Below are 11670 nucleotides of genomic sequence, written 5' to 3'. Positions count from 1 at the left end.
AAACTGTTTTCAAAGTCTAGTTATATCGGAGAGTAGGAATTCTTTTTACTCCTCAGCCCCTTCGTCGCTCTGGTAAGGAATCCTAACGTAGGTGTTTTGAATTACTTCTCTTCCCTTTCAAATTTTTCTTTAGGATCACAAGTTGGTTTTTTCGGTAGTTGTTCCTCAGCTCTTTTATCCGGTGCATTTCTCGTCAAGTCGATTCGAGCCTCTTCATCATTGAGTTCAATCCTCAGTTGTCTTATTTTCCCACCCGCCCACCCTTCTTCTTCTCGGAACCAGAGTCCGTAATCGAGTATCCATCCTACTCGTGCGAAGTTTTTGCTCTCTCTCCTCAATGATTTCAACCGGTGTTTTCTCTTCAAGATATTCGTCGATTTCCCCTTCCAAGTTGCCTTTGTTTTCCCGCCCTCCCACCCTTTTTCTTCCCGGAGCCTGAGCTTCTTTCGAGCATCAATTTCATTCGTGTAGAGCCTCTTCAGTCTTTCGTAAATTATTTCAACCGGTGAATTCTCATCTCGTTCGTCATTCTTCATCTCTTTTTCTTCTCCGGTGGATTTAATTCAAGTTTTTCGGGTGATCACATTCTTTTCCTTGGATCAAGTGTTTTCCCTGCTCGTTCGCCTCTCGCCATTCAATCATTCCGGAGTTCGGAAGACATATCAGGAGATTCGTCTGTGTTTGAATCAATTTGAGGTTGTCACCTCATTCAAATATTTCAATTGTTCCGGTGCATCATCTATCTGTTCAACATCCCTTTCCAACGGTGTTTTCTCTTCAGTGGGCCCTAACCCACAGGTCTTTTCCTAGGATCTTACCTGACTCTTCTAATTCCCCCGGAGTTATTCTCAATTCTTTTCAAGTGTGACGTAAGAATGGATTCCATCAGTCACATGCCTTTTCCAAGATCAATTCAAATCATTTCATTGTTGGCTCAACCTCTCTGTTTTTCATTCTACCGGGGTATCTCAGTATTTTGGTGGTGTTTTCCCGTCGTCATTGAAGACCGAAGAAGAATTTTTCCTCTAAACCTTGTCCGTTCTCTTGAAGTTTCATGGTTCGAGCTTCATATTATCCTCTCAAATTATTCCATTTGTCAGTTATCCTTTTCTTACCCATCCGGAGTCTGTCAGAAGTTCTTTTCCCGTTTCTTTTCACCAGAGACCATCATTCCAGTTATCGTTATCCAATTATTCTGGTGCTTCGTTCAAGTGTTCTTTAATCAGCTCATGATCTCTTTATTCTTTGGTATCTAAATTCCCTCTTGCTTATTTGTTCTTCTAATTCTTCCCGGTGATTCAATCTCTTTCATCAGCCATTTTCGAATTCTTACGGTGGTTCATTCAAGATTCTTTTCCTTGATTATTATTCTATCCATTCATTGCTTTTCAATCCTACCGGTGGTTCATGAAGACCTTCTCAGGTGGCGCTATATCTCTTCTCAATCCTTTTCAAGAAGAATAAGTAATATGCAAAATCCATTGCTTGTCATCAATTTAATTTGATGAGGATAAGCATACAATAAATCTTATTCTTATTTCATCCAAGTGTTTAATTCCTTCCTTCGGAGTTTGTTCGTGAGGAATAAATTCTAGCTCCAAGTGTTTTCATCTTTTCTTTTCCGGAGTTCAATTTTCTCATCCATTTCGTCGGAACCTCCATCTAAATCATCGCAAGGCTCATTTTATTCTTTCTTCCTTCATTCTATCTCATCATCCTTTTGCTACCGGAGTTCTTCATGGTGGTTCTTCATGATTTAATTCTTTCTTCAAGAGTTCATCAAGATTTTGGTTGGTGGAGTTCAAGTATCTTTTCTTCTCCCATCTTGAAGAGAAAATAATTCTTCATTTTCTTCGGAAGTGGAGTTTTGCATTTCTTCGTTCTTCTCAGCTATCCAATCATTCCCGTTGGTGGCCGGTTATCACCTTATGATCTTGAGATGTTACCTATAAGTCCACATCAAGCTTATTATTTCGTTGTTGATTTTCTCAACAACTCTGTTCAATCCTTCCTTCTAAGTTCTTTTCATTCAACTCTTCCAATTCTTCTGGAGGCTTTGTGTTGTTCCTCTCATCAAGTATCATTCCATCTTCTCTAGTTCATGATTTGACCCTCTCCATGTTCAACCAGAGTGCTGCCTAAATCCTTTCAGTCTTATTTATTTTCTTTTCTTATTCTAACCGGAGTGGTTTCATAGTCTATCTGATTCCGTGAGCTTTCGATTCTCGTCATTCTCGTCGTTCCTCTCTTATTCTCGAGTGCTCTCGATTCTTTGCTTCTTCTCTTCAGTTCTTGTTTCACCTCAACCCTTTTCCCTTCCGTCTCGGTCCTAAGATCTCGGGACGAGATCTCTTGTTAGTGGAGGAGTGTTGTAACGCCCCGGATCCGATGCGCCAGGTGTCTGCCAGTTATTTGCCGTTGTTGCCATGTCATTTGCTTGCGTATTGCATTTCATCATGTCATCATGTGCATTTCATTTTGCATATGTGTTCGTCTCTTGCATCCGAGCCTTTTCCCCGTTGTCCGTTTTGCAATCCGGCGCTCCTATGCCCTCCGGCATTCCCCTTTTGCCTCTCGTTGTGAGCGGGTGTTAAACTTTCTCGGAATGGCCCGAGGCTTTCCAAGTGGCCTTGGTATACCACCAATAGACCGCCTGTCAAGTTTCGTGCCATTCGGAGGTCGTTTGGTACTCCAACGGTTAACCGGGTAACCGTAAACCCCTCTTTCTCTTTGCAGCCCAACACCCTTCCAAAGTGGCCCAAAACCCAGCAAACTCCCCTCCATGCTCTCGGTCGTTCGATCACGATCGCGTGGCCGAAAATCGCTCCTCATTTGGACACTCCTAGCTCCCTCTACCTATATATATCTGGCCTTCCCCGAAAACTCGCAGAAGAAACCCTAGCTATTCCTCCCCGCGCCGCCGGACGTGTCCGCGTCGCGCCGGACATGTTCGCGCCGCGTGCCGCAGCGAATCCCAGCGCGCCATGTGGCCTCCCGCGCCGCCCCGCCGCCGCAGGCCCGGCGAGCCCATCGCGGGCCCGCCCGGCCCGTCCCGCCGCCGCCGCCGCCGTGGCGCCCTCGCCGGCCGCCGTTTCGCCCGCGGCACGCCGCCCCCGCGCTTTGCCGGATCCCCGCCGTTCCTCCGCGCCACGCCCGCCGGCGCCTCCCCGCTCGCCGCCCGCGGCCTGGCGCCCCACCGGACGGCCCGTTCGCCGCCCTCCAGCCTCGCCAGCGGCGCCCAGCGCGCCCGACCTCCGCCGATGCCCTTCGCCCGAGCGCGACCCGCCCCGCCGCCGGCCACTAGCGCCGCCGCCGGAGCCCATTCCAGCCCCGGCCTCCTCCGCCCTCTCCGACTTCTCCGGTCGCCGGAGTTCGCCGGATCCGAGGGAGTGGATCAGATCCACCACTCCCTCCATCCAAACGAGCATCTCCCCATCCTGGATCCCTCCATCCCGATCCGCGTCGTCCCGTTGACTTTTCCGGCGAGGTATAAAATCCACCAAGGCCCAGGATTACAGTATTTTCATGCCATGTTCATCATGCCGTATCTGTGTGCATGTAGCTCCGTTTCGTGCGTGTAATATGTCAAATTGTTCGCCTCGACGAGTACATAATTTCATTCCATTGCATCATATTCATTTGACCTCATCTTGATACATGAATCATCGTTGTAAGAGTGCTTCATGATGTTTTCTGCTGTCTGTTATCAGAACGAGCTCTTTTGTCATTTTTGCCCTGATTGATGTGTGCCTCCTATGAGGTTGATGTCTATATGTGTTTTGATCTATGCTATGTCTTCTTTATAGAGGTGCTTATAATGTATTTTTGTAATCAATGTGGTGACTAGCACAAGCATGCAAACTAGGCATCGTGATGTTACTGATTTTAGTCCCTGTTTTGCTGTTATTTTGATGCCATGTAAACTTGATGCTACAGAGAGATTCATGCATATTTTGAGATACTTCAGTAAGGATGTTTTGAACATGTGGTTATTGTCTATCCATTAATGCCCTTTGTTGCAATTATGGAGTAGTCTAGCATGTCATTTTCATGCTCTACTTTTGCTTCAAAATGTTTCCTGGCAGATTGTTTACATGTTATTCAATTTTGCCAAGGTTGTTGTAGTTGATCCTTGCATGATATGGACTTGTCCTTGACTTGGTTTGTTTCCCAAACATGTCTTCTTGATGATGATATGCTTATCTTGTCATGCAATGACTTGTGGGGAGTGATTCAAGATTGTTAAGTTGGGTACATGATGTTTCCGTTTTGCTAGGCTGAATCTGTTATTTCGTGATGCTATATAAACATGTTGCTACAAATCATTCTATGTATAATCTAGAGATGATCATTAAATATGTTTTGATCTACATGATATGCTCTAATCATCCATGCCCCTGGTTGCATTTATAGCTTGTTGTAGCTTGTTGTTTCCTTGCTCCAAAGTTGCTTCATAATGTTGCTGTCAGCCTGTTAACATTAAGTTCAGTTGTTCCCATGTGTTTTCCTACTATTCCATGCACCCAATGCACTTGCTATTGCCATGCTTAGCTTCACAAACACGCCTTATTACTGTTGGGCGCCTTGACATGCCATGTTTTGCTCTGTAGTGAGTTGCACAAGCTCATCTACATGCCTTCATAATTCTGTTTCTGCCATGTTTGAATCTGTATAATAACTGGCTATGTTTACGTGGGTGCCATCATATTTTCTGATCCTTTTTGGCTTATGGTCAGTAAGGGACTTTTGATCTATGATATTAGTAGATTCATGACATGCCTTTGTTTGCCATAATAAGTTCCTGTAACATGTTGTTTGATAGCTGTAAACATTGCAACCTGATGTTATTTTCTGCGAAGTCTGAATTGTTATAAATTGTAATCTTCCCATGTGTGTTTGAGCATGTTCTAGTGATTTCTGGAGATAGCTCAGTGTTCATGTTTTGTAATGCTTTACCTGTACATCATGCCCATGCCTTTTGTTATTATGTTGAGGTGTTGTAGAATGTTGTTTTGATGCTTGCAATATGCCTAGTTGCTGTTTTGGACAGCTTGTCCTTTAAACTTGTATAGTGTGTGTGTGTTGAACCGTTGCTCCGTTTTGAGTGTGCTTTATATGAAACTTGCTTGATTTTGCATGTAGCTTCATATTATCATGTTGCATCCTTGTATTGGAGTGTTTGCTTGATATTTGGGTGCATTTTGCATCAATGCCATGTTTAACTTGTTTTGCTCATATCTTCTAGGCCGTAGCTCCGAATTAAATGAACTTTATATGTAACTTGACTAGAATCTCATGTAGATCATCTTGGTGCATCTTAACTTGCTGTTTAACAACTTGAACATAAGGTTTATTCAGATCTGGACCAATTTTGAAATATGCATATGAGGACTTACCGGAATTGTTATATGTTGTTCCCGGCCTCATTTAAACTTGCCTTTATGTGTTGCTCTTGTTTGCATCATCCCTTGCCATGAGTAGCTTCATGTAGATTTGTCATGCATCATGCTTGTTGTGCATCATGTCTTGTTCATGTGTGGTGTGTTTACTATGTTGTGTGCTTCTTTTCGATAGTTCCTGTTTCGTTGCGATCGTGAGGATTCGTCCGTCTACGCTTGGTTCGTCTTCGTGGCTTCATCTTCTTCATGGACTCGTTCTTCTTCCTTGCGGGATTTCAGGCAAGATGACCGCTACCCTGGATCTCACTACTATCATTGCTATGCTAGTTGCTTCGCTCTTTCGCTATGCTGCGCTACCTATCACCTGTTTATCATGCCATCCCAAATTGCCATGAACCTCTAACCTTTGACACCTTCCTATGCAAACCATTGTTTGGCTATGTTACCGCTTTGCTCAGCCCTCTTATAGCGTTGCTAGTTGCAGGTGAAGTTGAAGATTTCTCCATGGTGGACAGGATTTTGGTTGGGATATCACAATATCTCTTATATTATTAATGCATCTATATATTTCGTAAAGGGTGGAAGGCTCGGCCTTTTGCCTGGTGTTTTGTTCCACTCTTGTCGCCCTATTTTCCGTCATACCGGTGTTATGTTCCCAGATTTTGTGTTCCTTATGCGGTCGGGTGATTTATGGGACCCCCTTGACAGTTCGCTTTGAATAAAACTCCTCCAGCAAGGCCCAACCTTGGTTTTACCATTTGCCTCACCACCACCTACCCTTTCCCTTGGGTCGGCCAACCCAAGGGTCATCTTTATTTTTGGCCCCCCCCCCCGGGCCAGTGCTTGTCTAAGTGTTGGTCCGAACTAGAGCACCGTGCGGGGCCATCCCTTGGCAACTTGGGTTACGTCGGTTCTTGTACGCTTCGCTCATCCGGTGTGCCCTGAGAACGAGATATGTGCAGCTCCTATCGGGATTTGTCGGCGCATCGGGCGGCTTTGCTGGTCTTGTTTTACCATTGTCGAAATGTCTTGTAAACCGGGATTCCGAGTCTGATTGGGTCTTCCTGGGAGAAGGTATATTCCTTCATTGATCGCGAGAGCTTGTCATGGGATAAGTTGGGACACCCCTGTAGGGTATAATCTTTCGAAAGCCGTGTCTGCGGTTATAGGCAGATGGGAATTTGTTAATGTCCGGTTGTAGATAACTTGACACCAGATCCGAATTAAAACGCATCAACCGTGTGTGTAGCCGTGATGGTCTCTTTTCGGCGGAGTCCGGGAAGTGAACACGGTTTCTGGGTTATGTTTGACGTAAGTAGGAGTTCAGGATCACTTCTTGATCATTGCTAGCTTCACGACCGTTCTGCTTGCTCTCTTCTGGCTCTTATTTGCGTATGTTAGCCACCATATATGCTTAGTCGCTGCTGCAACCTCACCACTTTACCCCTTCCTTTCCCTTTAAGCTTTGCTAGTCTTGATACCCATGGTAATGGGATTGCTGAGTCCTCGTGGCTCACAGATTACTACAACAACAGTTGCAGGTACAAGTTTATGCGATGATCATGACGCGAGAGCGATGCTTGCATTGAGTTCTTCTTCTGCTTCTTCTTCGATCAGGGGATAGGTTCCAGGTCGGCAGCCTGGGCTAGTAGGGTGGATGTCATTCGAGTTTCTGTTTGTGTTTCATCCGTAGTCGGATGATGCTCTTATGTATTGTGATGTTGTATTCACGTGGCATTGTATGCCTCTTGTATGTATCCCCATCTATTATGTAATGTTGATGTAATGATATCCACCTTGCAAAAGCGTTTCAATATGCGGGTCTATCCTTGGTGGGACCATCGAGTTCCTTTTGGATAGGGTCGCATATTGGGCGTGACAAAACTCTCGTGATTTTATGCAACAAACAAAGAGCTCCATTGCAGCCATAGAAAATCCTCAGGTGGCGTCAGGATCAGGGGCAGCAGCGGCGCTAGGCGAATCCGCCGTGGGATCCGCATCAACAGAATCAGCAGGCGAATCCTCGCCGGGATTCATGCCTGCAGGCGGGTGGTCAGGCGGGCGCACCAACCTGCCATCTCCTGGTGGGCCCGCTGGGCGCACTCCTTTGTTGTCTCCCGCGTTGGATGGCGCACTGTCCCCTGGCGGGCTAACTGGGCATGGCCCACGTGTCCTCAGCGAGGCGGGGCGCGCGGAACCCGATGCTGTACGATTCCCTCCCACCCTGTGCTAGCTCCAGAACTACCAAGTGGCAGTTTGTCATTGGCTGCCGCACCGGATCCGTCTGGTTCTCTGCAGGACACGGGTTCGGGATCCTCTGCGGCTGCATCTGCTGCATCCAACTCTGCCGTGTCTTCTACGCAAAACCGCCTCCACATGCAGCAAGTTCGACCAGCACCGCCTCCTCCTGCGCGTTCGCACACCCGGTCACAGAGTGGTATTATCAAACCCAAGCTTTATAAAGATGGTTGTGTTCGTTGGGGTTCCTTTTGTGCCACAGGTGAGCTGAAGAATCTGCAGGATGCTCTTGGGGATCCCAAGTGGAAACAGGCAATGGATGAAGAATTTTCAGCTCTTGTAGAGAACCAAACATGGTGTTTGGTTCCACCAGAGGGAGAAACGTGATTGACTGCAATTGGGTGTACAAGGTAAAGTGGAAATCTGATGGCACAATTGACAGGTATAAGGCATGTCTTGTGGCCAAAGGTTTCAAGCGAAAGGTACGGAATTGATTATGAGGATACCTTTAGTCCAGTGATCAAAGCTGCTACTATCAGATTAATTCTTTCAGTTGCAATATCTCGAAATTGGTGCATGCGACAACTAGATGTAAAGAACGCGTTCTTACACTGTGTTCTGGAAGAAGAAGTTTTTATGAGGCAGCCTCCTGGGTATGAAAATTCAGCTTTGCCACGTCATGTCTGCAAACTTGATAAAGCAATCTATGGTTTGAAACAAGCACCCAGATCTTGGTATTATCTTTTGTATTCCAAGTTATAGTCTCTTTGTTTTACTGCTTCCAAGGGAGACACATCCTTATTCTTTTATCATCGGCATGGAGAAACCATTTTTATGCTTATTTATGTTGATGATATTATTGTCACCAGTTCCTCCTCACAAGCAGTTGAAGCCCTTCTTAAGGATCTGCGCATGGACTTTGCACTCAAGGATTTGGGCAGTCTTCACTTCTTTCTTGGAATTGAGGTAAAGAATATGGGTAGTGGAGTTCTTCTATCTCAGGAAAAATATGTGCAAGATATCCTTGAGCGAGTGGGTATGAAAGGTTGCAAACCTTCTCCAACTCCTTTTTCTACTTCTGAGAAATTGCCTCTTCATGATGGAGAGGTTCTTGGAGCCGAGGACTCCACCAGGTATAGGAGTGTTCTAGGAGCTTTGCAGTATTTGACTATATCCAGACCATATATCTGTTTTTCAGTCAACAAAGTTTGCCAGTTCCTTCATGCACCTACTAGTACTCATTGGACAGCAGTAAAAAGAATTCTTCGGTATCTCCAGGCAACCAAGAGTCATGGTCCCAAACTTGCTAAGTCAGACTCTACTCTTGTCAGTGCTTTTTCAGATGCAGACTGGGCAGGGTGTCCTGATGATCGAAGGTCCACTAGAGGCTTTGCGGTTTTCTTTGGTGGTAAATTGATTTCTTGGAGTGCACGTAAGCAACCTACTGTGTCTAGGTCAAGTACAGAAGCTGAGTACAAGGCCTTAGCAAATGCTACTGCTGAGATTATTTGGATTTAGAATTTGTTAACAGAGTTGGGCATTCGTCACTCATCTGCAGCTTCTCTTTGGTGTGACAATCTTGGTGCTACCTATCTTTCTGCAAATCCTATTTTTCATGCTAGGATGAAGCACATTGAGATTGATTATCATTTTGTTCGTGAAAGAGTGGCTAACAAGCTTTTGAATATTCGTTTTGTTCCTACTGGTGATCAAGTGGCAGATGATTTACTAAACCACTATCACTACGGCAGCTGGAGGTCTTTAGACGCAATCTCAACTTAGATAATTGTGATTGAGGGGGAGCGTTAAACATTGTATTCACGGTATTTGTATAAACCGTATGTGGCGTGTGTTGTACCTTGTTAGGATAGATTAGGTTGTTGAGATCTGATCCTTGTAGTTAGTTAGCTTGGAGATCAATCCACACCTAAACCTATCCTAACCTCCTCCTGTAATCTGCGCCATATCCCTGGCTATATTAACATGCAACGCGCCCCTGCTAAGGCATGCGCTTCCAGCCTCGTTTACAAAGCTAATAAGCGTCCATGGAGGTCGGTAGCAGCAAGTTCCACCACATGTTTTCATCAAATGGGCCTTTTATAAACTGATGGAATTGCTATTAAAATGTAGAGATTTCTGTGGGATAAATTAAGTAACCAAACGAGCTGCACCATCCATTTTGATCGAGTAGCTTTTCGGTTGATGTAATTTTGGACACAAACAAATAGTACATATATAGAGGTATCTGAGGGATAAACTAACTCACCGAATTCTGCACCTCACTTTTCAGGATCAAAACTGAGGGCACTTCCAAACTAAGATCAAAAAAGATAAATGGGCGCCAACTAGAGGTAGTAATATAAATATCAAAAACATTTATTAGATAAAGAGTTCAACATTCATTGATTTATTTTTACATTAACCACCCAACTTTAAAACTTTGACATGAGTAACATCATCAATTAGATTCGGATAATCTCATTGGTTGGTTCATCAAGCCACTCCCCAGGCGCATTCCTCATGGCCTGCTAGCAAGCAGATGCGCAACAACATTACATTTTTTTCCTCAAAAAATAAAACTAAAAGACTAAAACAATGTCAGCTAGGGGGGAATCACGAGCTAAATTATACTCCCTCCATTCCTTGATATAAGGTGTATAGATTTTTGAGAAAAATTCCGAAATATAAGGTGTATTGCGCTGCACCACTCGTTTGGATAATTTTTTGAGGAATTTGTTTACATTTCCTTATATTACGCAAGCTCCTCTATTTTCTCATGTCAATTAGTCATGTGTAATGTCGCCCAAAACTTGTGAAATTTTCCCTCCATGTGTGTTTTTTAATTTCCGTGTCAAAAACTATACACCCTATATTTAGGAATGGAGGGAGTAGTAGTAGTCAAAGATGGCTGCAGCAATTCCCGCTGATCTTCCACCTTCTTGCATGATGCTCACAAAATCTGAGTTGTTCAAATTGACCTTAATATGCCTATTTGCTAAAGTGACCAGACAAGGCAAAGTTTCGTGTGGTGTTCCCCATACGAAATTTCTTACCTTGCTAGGGCATTGCAGACTCCAAATACAGTACCATATCTTGTTTGAATCGACGGTTCCCATACCATTTATGCCTTCATTTGAACCCGTGTTGATGATCCCATTCAGCATAATAGGTAGTAAATACAGAGAAAATTCTGTTCTTTGTCAGGCTCCATGCAACCAAATCTTCCATGTCATATCATATGTCGGCAAAGGAATCGATAGTACATGCCGCACATCAACTTTCAAGAAAGTCTGGGCCACAAGATCCTCACCCCATTGCCTTGTAGCAGGGTTGATAAGGTCACTGATTTTAAAAAGAAGGTTACCCCACATACGAGAGAAAGATTTTATCATTGATTGATTACACGTATACAAGAACCAGCAAAATCATGTGGGATAGCCAAACCTCCAACCTAAAACCCTCTTCGTCGCAGTAACCTCAAATACCTGCCAAGGCCCAATGGCTCACTGTACAATATTGATACGTCCTCTTCTCTGGCTCGTCAACCTTGTTGTCGTCCTGCTTAAACCTGGGCATGGACAGCCCGACCCAGTGACTCGACCTGAAAAAACTGAGCTTCGGGCTTGGCATTCGGGCCGGGCTCGGGCTTCATTTTTTCAGCCCGAATGATAGTTAGGGCCAGACTCGAGCTTCTCTTTTTAAGGATTTCAGGCCGAGCTTTCGGGCTTTGGGTCGGGCTTAGAGCATTACTAGTAGAGCCCTCAAACCCTCAAACCCCTGAAAATAACCGCTTTTTTACAGTTTTCGCCGAAAAAACGCCGTAGACTAGAACCTCTAAACCCACCCGTAAAAAAAATTAGAGGTCCAACCCTCAAACGACTTTGCAATCTGTAGAAATAGGGGCTGAGGGGAAAATCTCCCCCAACCCGCACTCCTCCTCGTCGCACTCCTCCTCATCGCGCGGGAGCCAACCGCTCCTTCTCCGCTCCCGCCGCCTCCCCGCCGCGCCGGCCATGGAAGGCCCCGCCGCCGC

The sequence above is a fragment of the Triticum dicoccoides genome, chromosome 4B (assembly GCF_002162155.2).
Source record: "Triticum dicoccoides isolate Atlit2015 ecotype Zavitan chromosome 4B, WEW_v2.0, whole genome shotgun sequence".
Taxonomy (NCBI): Eukaryota; Viridiplantae; Streptophyta; class Magnoliopsida; order Poales; family Poaceae; genus Triticum; species Triticum dicoccoides.
This window is presented reverse-complemented; position numbering follows the sequence as displayed.